The sequence below is a fragment of the Terrapene carolina genome, unplaced genomic scaffold (genome assembly GCF_002925995.2).
Source record: "Terrapene carolina triunguis isolate 2854851 unplaced genomic scaffold, T_m_triunguis-2.0 Scaffold96, whole genome shotgun sequence".
NCBI classification, from domain to species: Eukaryota; Metazoa; Chordata; order Testudines; family Emydidae; genus Terrapene; species Terrapene triunguis.
In genome coordinates this window covers 51,186,924-51,202,962 of record NW_020664447.1, presented here as the reverse complement: position 1 = coordinate 51,202,962, position 16,039 = coordinate 51,186,924, and positions in this window count along the sequence as shown.

Here is a 16,039-nt window from a genome sequence, read left to right as displayed (position 1 = left end):
TTAGCACAGTAGTGTCCAGGAAATGGACCGCTTGTGTGGATTGATCTAGGCTGAGGTTGATGGTAGGATGGAAATTATTGAAATCATGGTGGAATTCCTCAAGGGCTTCTTTTCCATGGGTCCAGATGATGAAGATGTCATCAATGTAGCGCAAGTAGAGTAGGGGCGTTAGGGGACGAGAGCTAAGGAAGCGTTGTTCTAAGTCCGCCATAAAAATGTTGGCATACTGTGGGGCCATGCGGGTACCCATAGCAGTGCCGCTGACTTGAAGGTATATATTGTCCCCAAATGTGAAATAGTTGTGGGTGAGGACAAAGTCACAGAGTTCAGCCACCAGGTTAGCTGTGACATTATCGGGGATACTGTTCCTGATAGCTTGTAGTCCATCTTTGTGTGGAATATTGGTGTAGAGGGCTTCTACGTCCATAGTGGCCAGGATGGTGTTTTCTGGAAGATCACCGATGGATTGTAGTTTCCTCAGGAAGTCAGTAGTATCTCGAAGATAGCTGGGAGTGCTGGTAGCGTAGGGTCTGAGGAGAGAGTCCACATAACCAGACAAGCCTGATGTTAGGGTGCCAATGCCTGAGATGATGGAGCGTCCAGGATTTCCAGGTTTATGGATCTTGGGTAGCAAATAGAATGTCCCTGGTCGGGGTTCTAGGCATGTATCTGTACAGATTTGTTCCTGTGCTTTGTCAGGGAGTTTTTTTAGCAGATGGTGTAGTTTCTTTAGGTAATCCTCAGTGGGATCAGAGGATAATGGCTGGTAGAATGTGGTGTTAGAGAGCTGTCTAGCAGCCTCTTGGTCATATTCCAATTTATTCATGATGACGACAGCACCTCCTTTGTCAGCCTTTTTGATAATGATGTCAGGGAACCTTCCACACAAACTTCCTCATGGATAGACTTTACAAAAACTAGACAAGCCATTTACAAGACAAACTTTGCCTCTCTACAAAGGAAAAAGGACACTAAACTATCTAAACTGCTACATGCCACAAGGAGCCATAACAGTAGTTCCCTTAACCCACCCAGCAATATTGTTAACCTTTCCAGCTATACTCTTAGCCCAGCAGAAGAGTCTGTCCTATCTCGGGGCCTCTCCTTTTGTCCCTCCAGACCCACGAACATGATACAGTTCTGCGGTGACCTAGAATCCTACTTTCGACGTCTCCGACTCAAAGAATATTTCCAACATACCTCTGAACAGCATACTAACCCACAGAATCCCCCCTACCAGCACTACAAAAAAAAGGATTCTGCGTGGACTCCTCCGGACGGTCGTAACAACAGACTGGATTTCTACATAGATTGCTTCCGTCAACGTGCAAAGGCTGAAATTGTGGATAAGCAACATCACTTGCCCCATAACCTCAGCCATGCTGAACACAACGCCATCTACAGCCTCAGAAACAACCCTGACATCATTATCAAAAAGGCTGACAAAGGAGGTGCTGTCGTCATCATGAATAAATTGGAATATGACCAAGAGGCTGCTAGACAGCTCTCTAACACCACATTCTACCAGCCATTATCCTCTGATCCCACTGAGGATTACCTAAAGAAACTACACCATCTGCTAAAAAAACTCCCTGACAAAGCACAGGAACAAATCTGTACAGATACATGCCTAGAACCCCGACCAGGGACATTCTATTTGCTACCCAAGATCCATAAACCTGGAAATCCTGGACGCTCCATCATCTCAGGCATTGGCACCCTAACATCAGGCTTGTCTGGTTATGTGGACTCTCTCCTCAGACCCTACGCTACCAGCACTCCCAGCTATCTTCGAGATACTACTGACTTCCTGAGGAAACTACAATCCATCGGTGATCTTCCAGAAAACACCATCCTGGCCACTATGGACGTAGAAGCCCTCTACACCAATATTCCACACAAAGATGGACTACAAGCTATCAGGAACAGTATCCCCGATAATGTCACAGCTAACCTGGTGGCTGAACTCTGTGACTTTGTCCTCACCCACAACTATTTCACATTTGGGGACAATATATACCTTCAAGTCAGCGGCACTGCTATGGGTACCCGCATGGCCCCACAGTATGCCAACATTTTTATGGCGGACTTAGAACAACGCTTCCTTAGCTCTCGTCCCCTAACGCCCCTACTCTACTTGCGCTACATTGATGACATCTTCATCATCTGGACCCATGGAAAAGAAGCCCTTGAGGAATTCCACCATGATTTCAATAATTTCCATCCTACCATCAACCTCAGCCTAGATCAATCCACACAAGCGGTCCATTTCCTGGACACTACTGTGCTAATAAGCGATGGTCACATAAATACCACCCTGTACCGGAAACCTACTGACCGCTACACTTACCTACATGCCTCCAGCTTCCATCCAGGACACACCACACGATCCATTGTCTACAGCCAAGCTCTAAGATATAACCGCATTTGCTCCAATCCCTCAGATAGAGACAAGCACCTACAAGATCTCTATCAAGCATTCTTAAAACTACAATACCCACCTGCTGAAGTGAAAAAACAGATTGACAGAGCCAGACGAGTACCCAGAAGTCACCTCCTACAAGACAGGGCCAACAAAGAAAATAACAGAACACCACTAGCTGTCACCTTCAGCCCCCAACTAAAACCTCTCCAGCGCATCATTAGAGATCTACAACCTATCCTGAAAGATGATCCTTTACTCTCACAGATCTTGGGAGACAGACCTGTCCTTGCTTACAGACAACCCCCCAACCTAAAGCAAATACTCACCAGCAACCACACATCACTGAACAAAAACACTGACCCAGGAACCTATCCTTGTAACAAAGCCCGATGCCAACTCTGTCCACATATCTATTCAAGTGACACCATCATAGGGCCTAATCACATCAGCCATACCATCAGGGGCTCGTTCACCTGCACATCTACCAATGTGATATATGCCATCATGTGCCAGCAATGCCCCTCTGCCATGTACATTGGCCAAACCGGACAGTCTCTACGCAAAAGAATTAATGGACACAAATCTGACATCAGGAATCATAATACTCAAAAACCAGTGGGAGAACACTTTAACCTGTCTGGCCATTCTATGACAGACCTGCGGGTGGCTATCTTAAAACAGAAAAACTTCAAAAACAGACTCCAACGAGAGACTGCTGAGCTGGAATTGATATGCAAACTAGACACAATCAACTCAGGGCTAAACAGGGATTGGGAATGGCTGAGCCATTACAAACATTGAATCTATCTCCCCTTGTAAGTATTCTCACACTTGCTTCTTATCAAAGTGTCTGTACTTGGCTAACTTGATTATCACTTCAAAAGTTTTTTTCTCTTACTTAATTGGCCTCTCAGAGTTGGTAAGACAACTCCCACCTGTTCATGCTCTCTGTATGTGTGTATATATATCTCCTCGATATGTTTCACTCAATATGCATCCGAAGAAGTGGGTTGTAGCCCACGAAAGCTTATGCTCTAATAAATTTGTTAGTCTCTAAGGTGCCACAAGTACTCCTGTTCTTTTTGCGGATACAGACTAACACGGCTGCTACTCTGAAACCTGTCATTGTAGAGTTGTCTCTCTTGCTGGATAGCGGTAATTCCGAAATAGAAAGGCGCTATTTCAGGAGACGTTAGGAAGAAAGTTGCTCAAAAGATGCTCAGCGAAAGGATCCTTGATATTGTTGTTTTGTTTGTTATATTTCCCATAATATAACTATGTACTGCACAAATGGCGACACAACAAGTCTAGATCACCAGCAAAAATATCCCATTGCCTGGCTGCGGATGCAACTGATTACAGTGCCTGAGGACAGTTTGTCTGTTAGTGGCCCAGTTCACACACAGATCACATCTACTTCAGAACTGGTCACCAGGGCTGTCCTTAGGCATACACAGCACACGTGGCTGCATAGGGCACCTGAAAATTTGGGGCACCCTGGGGTCTTAGTGTCCACCCTCCTCCCTCCTCTTCCTATCCCTGTTCTGACTCTTCATGCAGGCTCCCAGCATAGCTGGCTGCTGAAGCCTGGTGAGTCTTCCTCTGGAGTGGATCTTGTACTTAAAAGTGAAAAAGGCTTCCAGCCTGCCAGACCTATTAGCACAACATTGAAACTGTTAAAGAGCCATTCAAGTGGTAATGAAGCCATTTAACAGGCATTTGCCAACCCCCAGGTATATACTGTCAGTTTCTGAATTTACTGACAAAAACAGTTGTGCATGACTGTAATATTTACTCAGAACATGTTAGTCTACAGGACCTTAGTTTAAAATTTGCTTTAAACATATTTCATTAGTGTGTTGCTGAAGATTATAAAATCACATCTCTAAAAAATCCTTGCATAGATTTTTAGATGCACAATCTGAGTAGTCATCTTTAGCCTTAAATTTTTAAATCTTTATAGCCTTAAATGCTTGGATCTTCAGACATATAGGTTTTTTTAAAAAATCCTTCAAAAGACCACCCTTATCTAAAATACACATGCAAGCCCGGGCTGTCATCAGGCATAGGGGCATCAGTTTAGTAATACTGCATAGGGCCCCATAAATCCTAAGGACGGCCCTGCTCGTCACAAGGTATCACTGCTTCTCTATGCCAACATGGCTAAGACTAACAAACTATACCCTCTGGTGAGTGGCAAAATAATTATGTCAAAATGCTAAAAGGGCCTGCCTTTTAGTAATCTACAAGGCTAGTTCAACAGCCTGGATAATTGCAAGTCTTGTTTATGAAAAGGGTGAAAAACCAAGAAAAGGCCCTTACGGTGAAAAAGTGCATGAACCTAATGTTTTGAATAAGTGTGTAATTGACAGATCTCTACAGTTAAGTCCTCTAATTATCCACAGAACAACACAGCGGCAGTGCCAGTCTCTTCCCACACCTAACCTAAATATCCATGTTTAGGTGTAAGAAGATAGCTCAGTCTTTATCCTGGACAGTTCTTGGTCCATCTGCTGAAATTGCCAGCAAGGTTGCCAATTAGTATCAAAAGCTGTGGTGGGCACTCAAGTTTCATATTGATGTTGCTTTTCAGATAGAAAACACATGGACCTTGATTCTTGTTTTCGCTAGTGCCCTAAATGTGAGTGTAAATGTCTCTCCCCATCTCAATGGGGGAGAAATTTGCTCAGACCAGGAGGCAGAGGGAAGGAGGGAAGAACTTGTGTTTCAATATGCTGCATCCTAGATCCTCCAGCTGCCTCCAACCAGGTCACCCAGTGCTTTAGGAAGGAGGAGAAGAGGCTTTTTTCTGCCTCCCCTTGACCAGCCAGGTAAAACTGGGGAGTTGATTAGCTATCATGCCCCCCCTTCTCAACTTAAAGTCTTCTCAGATGTCTAGTGGGCATCTTCATACCATTGCTGCCTCGCCCACTTTCTCTCTGGTGGTTGAGGTATATTGAACTGTGTTTCTAAGAGGCTATGGGGCAGACTGTTCGCCTGTTTTGGGGATCACAAAGGAAATATTTTCCCTATTGGAACAAACTAGCAGTGGTCTGTAGGAGTTTTCGCCTTCCCTGCAGCACTGTGGAGGTTTAGTTTAGGTTAAAAGCAGTAAGAATAGGAATTTAACATTAGAAGGAAATACAGGAACTTTTAGATCATCACACCTTGTGGCCACTGCCCAGTGTGAATAAAGGCTAAATGAGCCAACTCCCAGAGGTAAATGAACCCCACTTAAATGCCTGGTATGTGAAAGGGGCTGGGAGTATAGTGCCCCTCCCCATTATTAATAAAGTTACACCTTGTTACTTAACTCCATCCCAGTGTTTGTGTTTCATTCACCTGTGAGTCCAGATCAGTATAATTTCTGGCCAGTTTTAAGGGTAGCCTTAAAACTGAGCATAAATAACATTGATTTGGACCCACAAATGAATGAAACACAAACACAGGGATGGGTCTAATGAGCAATGCTTTATTTTAGTTCTCTACACAGCAGGGTGGCAGGTCGGAGTCTGACCACCATGATACACAAATGGCCTAGCAATGCATAGTAGGCAAAAGCTGCTTCGGGAGTGCAGAGGCTGCATAGGGCATAAAGTTGCTCTATGCTGTGGCTCAAGACTGTGGAGAAAGAAGGATTTCAATCCCCCTAATTCTTGAGCAAAACCTCCCATGCAAAATCCACTTGCTCCGTCTTTGTACTGAAGATAAGAACTGAAGCTCAGTAAAGTTTCAGTCCAAATGAGTATACCAATGCACAACAAATATGCTGCATAGGCAAATATAATCAATGGTATAATTCTGTTGATTTCAGCTGCATCCGGACAAATTTGGCCTAATGGGTATGAGCAGCTGTAGGCAGCCTGTACAGTGTCATGAAAGTTGATCTTATGAATTCAAACTTGAATCCAGGTATTTCATTTAAATCCTTTGCTTTATCCCAGGGTAGCTTTGGGGCTCAGTGGGTTATGTGTTATTAATGATCTGATTTCTTTAGTAGTTAAGTTTGTTGGCTGGCTAGTCTAAACTCACAGCAGATGAGCTTGAAAAATCAATGTCTCTGAATTATGAGTACTAGTTTTCGAGCTTCAGTCTTCATAGACAAAATGTTTTCCATATCATAAATGACTGCAAGCTTTTCATTATTTTCCACGTATGTTTCCTTCTGCTACTGACCAGTTTTTCCATGATTCATTCCATCATATTAGCAGGGAAACGTTCACCTCAAAGGTGACCTTACTGGCCCAGTGTACCTGTCTAGCTAGCCAGTGTCAGACCATGAATGGAATCTATTGCTGTAATGAGTGCACTAGGGATGCTACTGCTTAGCAGTAAATGGACACTGCTTCTAAAACTGTGTTCAGGCTATAGTCAGAAGGGAGGATTTCTATTAAAATTAATAGCCTGCTTGTTCTTTTTTATCAATGTATTATTGAAATGGTGTTCTTTCAAGGTTATGCAGATGGTTTAATGCTGATTATGTTTTAAGCCAGAGTGGATAATTAAATAGGATAAAAATGAGTGTAGGGTTATTCATGACAGAAAAGATGCCAAGAACAGTACAACAAAGGCCACTTGCTGATAAAAGGAAAGGAGCTAAACTAAATTTATGGCAATATTATTAGTGTATGGGCTTTCTCTACTCTTCTGTGAAAGAAATTAGCTTTGTTAAAATACTTTTAATTTCCTCACATTAAAACAAAGCTCCAACTCCCATTCCTGTTGCTCACAGTCACAAATAAGACATAGCATATGGAAAAGCAAAAAACAAAGGAAGTCTTAGTCCTTGGGATTTTAAAAGACAAAACAATTTCTTGGGTAGCCCAAGAGTAGAAAATATAAAAGCACTGAAAATGAGGAATAACATGATCTATTACAGTTAATGGACGTTTCTATACTAACCTATATCAGTTCATCTCACTAACTAGTTCATTTCAGAGACTGTGAAATTTTCATGTGCAAATGTTTTCTAAATCTCATTAGCATATGATTTCATTTATCATTCTTTTGTGCTGAGGATGCATTGATGATATTTAAATACTGATGTCCTAGTCCTTAGAGCTTGAACAGGAAGGATTACTCACACAGCTTCTCACACAACCTTCTGAAAGTAATAAGCAACTCATTTTATGATTTTTCTGGAACCCTTCTTAGAGAGATTAAGAGGCATTACTTCCTACTAAAAATAAACAACTGGTTCTGCTGTTTCTAGACTAGAGCAAAATATCATAGCACGTTGCGTCCTTTCAGAGGTTTAAATAGCTTTGTTATATCATTACATGAGGCAATTTAAGGTGGCTAGTTAGAGGTCTGATACCTCTTCTGAAGGGGTAAGATCAACCCACTAACCAGAAAGTACCATGAGGGTATGTGAACTAACACAAATTCAAGTATTCAAGCATTAATGGCTTTAATAGCTAATCTGAAATGCATTTACTTCTGTGAGTGATTGTGCATATAGATTTAGACCAGAATATTGCAAGTATCTGTGGCCACTATATTTTGTGGAAGCAATGGTGCATTTCACAGAACACTTAGATAGTCTCATGACATGAGATAAGGTGTGAACCATGTAGAAGCAACCTATAGAAAAACATTCTTTTCACTGCAGAGAGGAGACAAGGGCCTGACTTTGGAATTATGCTCTTTTCAAAAGTTATTTTTTATAGCTTATGTAATGATCCAGAAGCAAAATTGGTTCTACAATATTTTGCTGAGCATCCTACTGGTTATTCAGTCTGTCATAATATATAAAATATCATTGCTCTGATACCACTGCATCAGCTTTTCCAAGCTACTGCACAGCAGACATAATTAAGAATAAGTTAATGTCCTCAGACTCTTTTTCTTTTTTTTTTTTGGTCTCAGATCTCTTTACAGAATACTCCCCCCCACCCCTTAAATCACGGGTTTGATTTATTGTTAGGCACTTTCTTAATCAGTCTTTTCTGTTTTAGATTTTAAATTCATTTTCAACTTTCAAATGGCTTAAAATTATTTTGCCTGAACTTCATCAATTTCATTTTGGCTGTTGTCTGTCTCAACCCCCACCTCTACCCACCTAAAAAAAGCAGAAAAGTACTTTCCCATGATGATTAAAGTGATTGGATAAGCTATGGGAACTAAATTGAGATTGCTTAGCTCTCTAGCCTAAATGTATTTGACCTTCAGTCTTCCTGCTGGAGTTTATAACATTTTAGCACTATAATGTGTCACTGGGATTTTAGGAGAACAGCACTTCTCAGATTTACAGTTTCACTTTTTCATGGATCAGTTAAGAGGGGCTACTAAAACAGCCGGACAGCAAGTTTTCTTCCAAAAACACCTGACCTCTGGAATTTCCTCAGCTTATTCTACTAATTAATAAATAATATATCCTCTTGGATCCAGTGTGTGTCCCTAAAGTGCCATCATCTACAGATAATTGATAATTTATAGCATATATCTTATGGGTTCTTCTGATAAAGTTCTCACTTTGGGGCTGTAATAGTACTTTTGAGTAGAATCATTCATCTGTATCTGGTAGTGGCCAAAATAAAGCCTAGCATAACATTAAAGACTGCAGTGTACATTTATTTTGCTACACACGGATATGGCCTTCTATAGAGCAAGCATGATGTATTGCAGAAGCTGAGCAGTCACCTGCAGCTATTGCACCTGTTGTTGTCACAGATTGTAATACATAGGGGACAGAATAGCAGCCATTTCCCTCCACCCCTGCATGTGTATTGTGATTATCCAGCTCTGCAAATGGCCATATCATTTACCTTATTGCATCAACCAGTGGGACAACTAGTGAAGTAAGTTGCTACTTGCCGAGAGGAAGAGTGTAAGAATTACAGCCTGGGTTATTAATTTCTGAAGTTAACTCTAGAAGATATTTACATCACCAACATGTTCCCCATAATCTGCTCTCTGCACAATTCAAGGGGTACACAAGGAATGGAAGCCCTCCCCCCCCCACGCACAAGTCCCTGGAAGAGGTAGCTTCTGCATACCCCTTCTCACAGACCTGGTGGAGGGGGCAAAGCAGGGGCAGGCAAAAAGCAAGGAGAAGGAGTGGCTGCAGCACACACTCTGCAGCTAATGTTAGCTGGTTATGTGGCCAGCTGATGGCTATTAACCTATGCTTGGGGTCAGGGCTGCAGCAGAGAATTGAATAACCTTTACATTTGCTAATTCATTGTGCATTTAAGAGTTTGAGGAGAAGCTGTTCTTGAACAGGTTCTTACTTTTTTTCCAATATGTCTGCACATTATGAAAATACCAGAAAATATGGAGTGATTTTTGCTCTGCTGTAATGCAAAAAATATCATGCATTAGTTGTAGTTTCACTCCATGGTACAGTTTTAGACATGTCCAAGTAAAACTGATAGCTACTGAATGATTTATTTTTCTTAAGGAACATTGTCACATAAGCCATATCAGCTCTGGCACATACATTTGGGGGCCTTGCTGCATAAAGACAAGGGGGTGTATAATGTAGTGTTTTGCAGAAGAAGGAAGTGTGGGATCAGAGAGCTGATGCTCAGGCAAAGTCTCAAGAAACTGGAGTGGCAATAAGAAAAAGGAGCCAGACAAGTAAAGGTTCCATCATAGAGCCTCAAGATCTTAAATACCTTTTGATCTGGGTCTGATGCTCTTTAGTGGAACCATTATGTGTCTGGCTCCTTTTTCGTACTCCCAGATCAGTTCCCTGACACTTAGCTGGTGAGCAAGCAATCTTAACTCACTCTGATTTAAATGGAGTTAGGCTCTTAAATACCTTTGAGGATCTTGGCCTCAGTCTGTAACCACTGGGAGACCTATGTCCAGCTAGTTAGGCCCTGAATCACCAAGATGTTTGAGCACATGCCTAACTTTAAATACATGGGTTGAGATTTTTCAAAGCTAACTATGGGGTTAAGATAAAATCCCCCTCAAATTAATTTTGATGGGAGATATGTGATTAAATATCCTAGTTGGCTCTTTAAATTTCCACTCTTAGTAATCCCATGATTCAAAGAACATATGCTTAAAGTTAGGCATGTACTTAGTACCTCGATGATCTTGCTTTCATTTGCCATTTTGTTACCCAATCACTTAGTTTTGTGAGATCTTTTTGAAGTTCTTCACAGTCTGCTTTGGTCTTAACTATCTTGAGCAGTTTAGTATCATCGGCAAACTTTTGCCACCTCACTGTTTACCCCTTTCTCCAAATCATTTATGAATAAGTTGAATAGGATTGGTCCTAGGACTGACCCTCGGGGAACACCATTAGTTACCCCTCTCCATTCTGAGAATTTACCATTCATTCCTACCCTTTGTTCCCGGTCTTTCAACCAGTTCTCAATCCATGTAAGGATCTTCCCTCTTATCCAGTGACAACTTAATTTACGTAAGAGCCTTTGGTGAGGGACCTTGTCAAAGGCTTTCTGGAAATCTAAGTACACTATGTCCACTGGATCCTCCTTGTCCACATGTTTGTTTGACCCCTTCAAAGAACTCTAATAGATTAGTAAGACATGATTTCCCTTTGCAGAAACCATGTTGACTTTTGCCCAACAATTTATGTTCTTCTATTTGTCTGACAATTTTATTCTTTTCTATTGTTTCAACTAATTTGCCCGGTACTGACATTAGACTTACATGTCTGTAATTGCCGGGATCACCTCTAGAGCCCTTTTTAAATATTGGCATTACATTAGCTATCTTCCAGTCATTGGGTACAGAAGCTGATTTCAGGGACAGGTTACAAACCATAGTTAATAGTTCCGCAATTTCACATTTGAGTTCTTTCAGAACTCTTGGGTGAATGCCATCTGGTCCTGGTGACTTGTTACTGTTAAGTTTATCAATTAATTCCAAAACCTCCTCTAGTGACACTTCAATCTGTAACAATTCCTCAGATTTGTCACCTACAAAGGACGGCTCAGATTTGGGAATCTCCCTAACATCCTCAGCCATGAAGACTGAAGCAAAGAATTCATTTAGTTTCTCCACAATGATTTTATTGTCTTTAAGTGTTCCTTTTGTATCTCGATCATCCAGGGGCCCCACTGCTTCCTGCTTCTGATGTACTTAAAAAACATTTTGTTATTATCTTTTGAGTTTTTGGCTCGCTGTTCTTCAAACTCCTTTTTTGTTTTTCTTATTACATTTTTACACTTAATTTGGCAGTGTTTATGGTCCTTTCTATTTACCTCACTAGGATTTGACTTCCACTTTTAAAAAGATGACTTTTTATCTCTCACTGCTTCTTTTACATGATTGTTAAGCCACGGTGGCTCTTTTTTAGTTCTTTTACTGTTTTTTTTAAATTTGGGCTATACAGTTAAGTTGAACCTCTATTATGGTGTCTTTGAAAAGTGTCTGTGCAGCTTGCAGGGATTTCACTCTAGTCACTGTACCTTTTAATTTCTGTTTAACTAACCCCCTCATTTTTGCATAGTTCCCCTTTCTGAAATTAAATGCCACAGTGTTGGGCTGTTGAGGTGTTCTTTCCACCACCTGAATGTCAAATGTTATTATATTATGGTCACTATTTCCAAGCGGTCCTGTTATAGTTACCTCTTGGACCAGACCCTACACTCCACTCAGGACTATATCGAGAATTGCCATTGGTTTCAATGAGAGTTGCATTTACTTAACATGAGGGTTAGAGCAGTGATTTTCAAAGTCCGGCTCATGACCCATTACTGGGTCATGGAATGCAAGGCACTGGGTTGCCTTGCTCAGCACCCAGGGACCCTGGCGGCTGCCAGTAAAAACTACTAGTAAAACTAGTATTCCCTGCCTGGAAGCGGCTAGCAGCAGGTCCGGCTCGTAGTCATGGAGACCATGTGGCTCCGCGCGCTGCCCCTGTCCCAAGCACTGGCTCACTGTCATTGGGTGAGAAGCCTGCCTCTGCACCCTGGCCGTGCCGCTGACCTGGATCCACTAGAGATAAGCCTGCACCCCAACCTTGTGCCCCAATCCCCTGCCCCAGCCCTGAACCCCCCGAAACCCAGAGCCCCTTCCTGTACCCCAAACTCCACATCCTTGGCCCCACCCCAGAGCCTGCACTCCCAGCCCAGAGCCCTGACCTCCTGCCACCTCCCAACCCCCTGCCCCAGACCAAAGCCCCCTCCCACACCCCAAACCCCTCATCCCCAGCTCCATTGGGTCACAGGCACCAACGCTTCTTCAACTAGGTCGCGAGAAAAAAACTTTAAAAACCACTGGGTTAGAGGGTATATATTACTGCTATATACTGTGGTATATAGGAAATACTGCATCTACCACTGAAATGCAGCCACCTCTGAGATTTAATATAGCAGCTATTCAACAGTTGTTAGCAGCACTACACAACAACTTAGGGCAGGAAGTGAAGAAAAATATCAACCCTCCTTGAAACATCAGGGTGAATATCAGACTGACAGAATGTAATAGCTCTGTTCTAGTAGCAACTTTTCTGGGATCCTTACTGGGGTGGAATTTTCAGTGAACAAGGATAATTAAGACTTTGATCTTACATTTTAACCAAAAGATCAGTAAGACAACCAGTTTTAAAGATACAAAGCCCAGCTAAAGAGAAGTTTGTGTTGGAAATGTTTCCTGTGGAAGCTAGTAATGGTAATGAATAATAGGAAACTTAAATGCTCACTCTGAGGGTGGATCCATTTGGCTCTACGCAGTAAAAATAATGAAGAAAAAGGGAGTGCTCAGTAGTGTAATAAAATAAATAAATATTAAATAAAAATGTTTAAATGGCTCTGATGTGTAAGGGTCGAAGACAGCCTCGTGCTAATCTGAGACTGATTTTTCTAGAGATCCAAAATATATTCTTTAGAAAGTTTTTAACCTTTGTTCTCAGCTGGGGTTACTTTATCAGTTCTTGTAATGCTGAGAGTTGGGACAGGATGATTAAATTATGCAAAGTTAATATCAATGCACATGCAGAAATCTTTTCTTTCTATAACACCCTGGTGTTCTCAGAATTAATTCTTAAGCAGCCTTGTAATATTTCATGCAAAGACTCGCACGTATGGTATTTCAGCAAACGAGAGAATGTCTGATAGTTATAGTTAATGATCCCTCTTATACCAAATTCTATAGCAGATATGGCGTAAGAGTAGTAAATCAGGAAAAGCACTTTGAGCAGAAACAAGATGACAATTTTATTCTTCTATGCCAATCAACAGAGAAGGCATTCATGACTTGGTTAAGTGATCAGATTGCACTGCCATGGTCTAAATAGTCCCTACTTATTTGGAGGCAAATAAAGATGTGATTGCTGGAAAGAAGAACTTGATTCAGAGTTCAATGAGAAAATGTACCATTATATATTTACAATATAAATGTTCCTCTGTGCAATAGGGACTGGTATGTTGTAATAGACATATGCAAAGAAAGTTTGTAAGTCATGTTTCTCTAACACAATCACTCACATTTATCAATACAGAATATACCCTCTTTTTCTCACACCACCCCCGTGGGGGAATAAAGTCATGGGTGAAGTCATCATCTCTCTTCCCCTGCTCAGATAGCTCAAAAGAATTGCTTCTCTTGAAATTCATGTTTGTCTTCAGGCTCTGGTTGTCCTGAAGGCTTTGAACTGTAGTCATGGACTTGGCCCCAAAAGTATCTGAATACAAAGTCACTCAGATTTCAAATCAATATCACACAGGTAAGGGCAAATTTTGTTCCTAAAGACCCATCCAGCCTCTGTTGAAGCCAGTGTGATTGGTTTGCATAACTTCACACAGAATTTGACCCCCACTGTGGTGTGGGTGCTGGTGTATGCAATATATACACACCTCAATGAGGTCTGACTTCTGCCTTGTTCCTTTATTCTATTCCCCTCGCAGGGGTATGAACTTCAAAACCAAACAGGGACTCTTTAAATGGCAACATGACTAAATACAGGAATTTTTTTAATAAAAGAAAATCAAATGATTCATGAACTGTACAACAGCACTTCTTCCCTGCTTCTGTTAATATTTAGTTTTACTAACTTGCTAAATTCATGCAAGAGAATCAGATACTACAGGCACTTATTAAAAATAAACCTGTAGTGCAAAAAGCCGTGGAAAGAGAAAGAATTCAATCCAAATTACTATAGTAAATGTCTTGATTTCAAGGGCTACAATTCTCCTCTCATGGGGAATTCCTTTAGGCTCCTTTTTCATTAGGCTCAACGGGAGTTACTCAAATCCTGAACTGGTAAAAGAGGGCCCAAGAAGATATATTTGTGCTTTCTCCCATGTTCCCTGTCACCTCTGGGAGATGCTCCCTATAAATAGGGTGACCATATTTCCCTATGCTGAATATGGGACACCTGATAACATTATTCATATTCAAGCAAGTTAAACGGCAATCAATCAGAACTATGCAGTACAAATGTTCAAATTAACATCAGGTTGACAAAGCCCCTATTAAAAAGAAATACTGCATAGTTGGAGTCTTTTTACCTTCTTATCTTTAAGGCTTTATGATTCATACGGGGAGAGGTGACACACACACACTCTCATACCCCTCTCTCTCATGGGGGTGTGACCAACCGACCCAACCCTCCTGCCTGGTGCTCTCCACCCTCCATAAATTAAATTAATGGAGATATCCTATCTCCTAGAACTGGAAGGGACCTTGAAAGGTCATCAAGGCCAGCCCCCTGCCTTCACTAGCAGGACCAAGTACTGATTTTGCCCCAGATCTCTAAGTGGCACCCTCAAGAACTGAACTCACAACCCTGGGTTTAGCAGGCCAGTGCTCAAACCACTGAGCTATCCCTCCTCCATGCCTGGCTGGGCCCCTGGGATGGACCCGCCTCTCCTGGAACCTGGAACTGCGTCTTCCCAAGGCACCGCATGCAGGGGTATACGGGGTCACATGATCCCTTCCTCCCCAGATTTCTCCCAGGATTCACACCAGAATGTGGCCAGCAGCAGCCTTTTGGCCCTGTGTGGGAGGGAAGGGATGAAAGCAGCTTCCAGCTGCACGAGAGGAGGGGGAGGGAAAGGGATGACCTGGTCCATGTCTTTGCAGAGCTCACCTCCCCTCCCCTCCCCTCCCCGCCCCATGGCGGAAAGCAATTTGTCCTTTCCTGCCCACACAGTGTCAAAAGGCAGCTAACACCTCCAGGCTGCTGCTGGCCACGGACATATCCCAGCCGCCTCCTGCAGGATCTGGGTGTGAACAGGATGGAAATCACTTCCTCCCACCACTCCAGAGCTTAGCTGAGGGGCGGAGAGGCTTCCCCATGCCAGTGCTGTACAGGGCTTTGGCACACACAGGGCTTGGCAAGATGGGTTGATTTGTACATACTGTTTCTGTAGTGTCTTGGGAAAGTGATACAGTGCACCATCTTATTCTAAATGCATATCTGCAGACTTCAGTGCTCAAGTTTTATAATGTGACTACTCATTAATGTCTTTGGATACAATATAATGTCCATGGAAGTCAAGAAATGGATTCCCATAGAATTCAAAGTGAATTGGGTCAGGCCACTGCTACATAATTGCTCATTCATATGCAATGATATAGTTTGTGACAGTCTATACTATTATGGACACCACTTTTACAAGATTATGATAAATGTTGCACATAGTATGCCTTGTGAGGGATCATTTGAAAAGTGATAAACTGCTGATTATC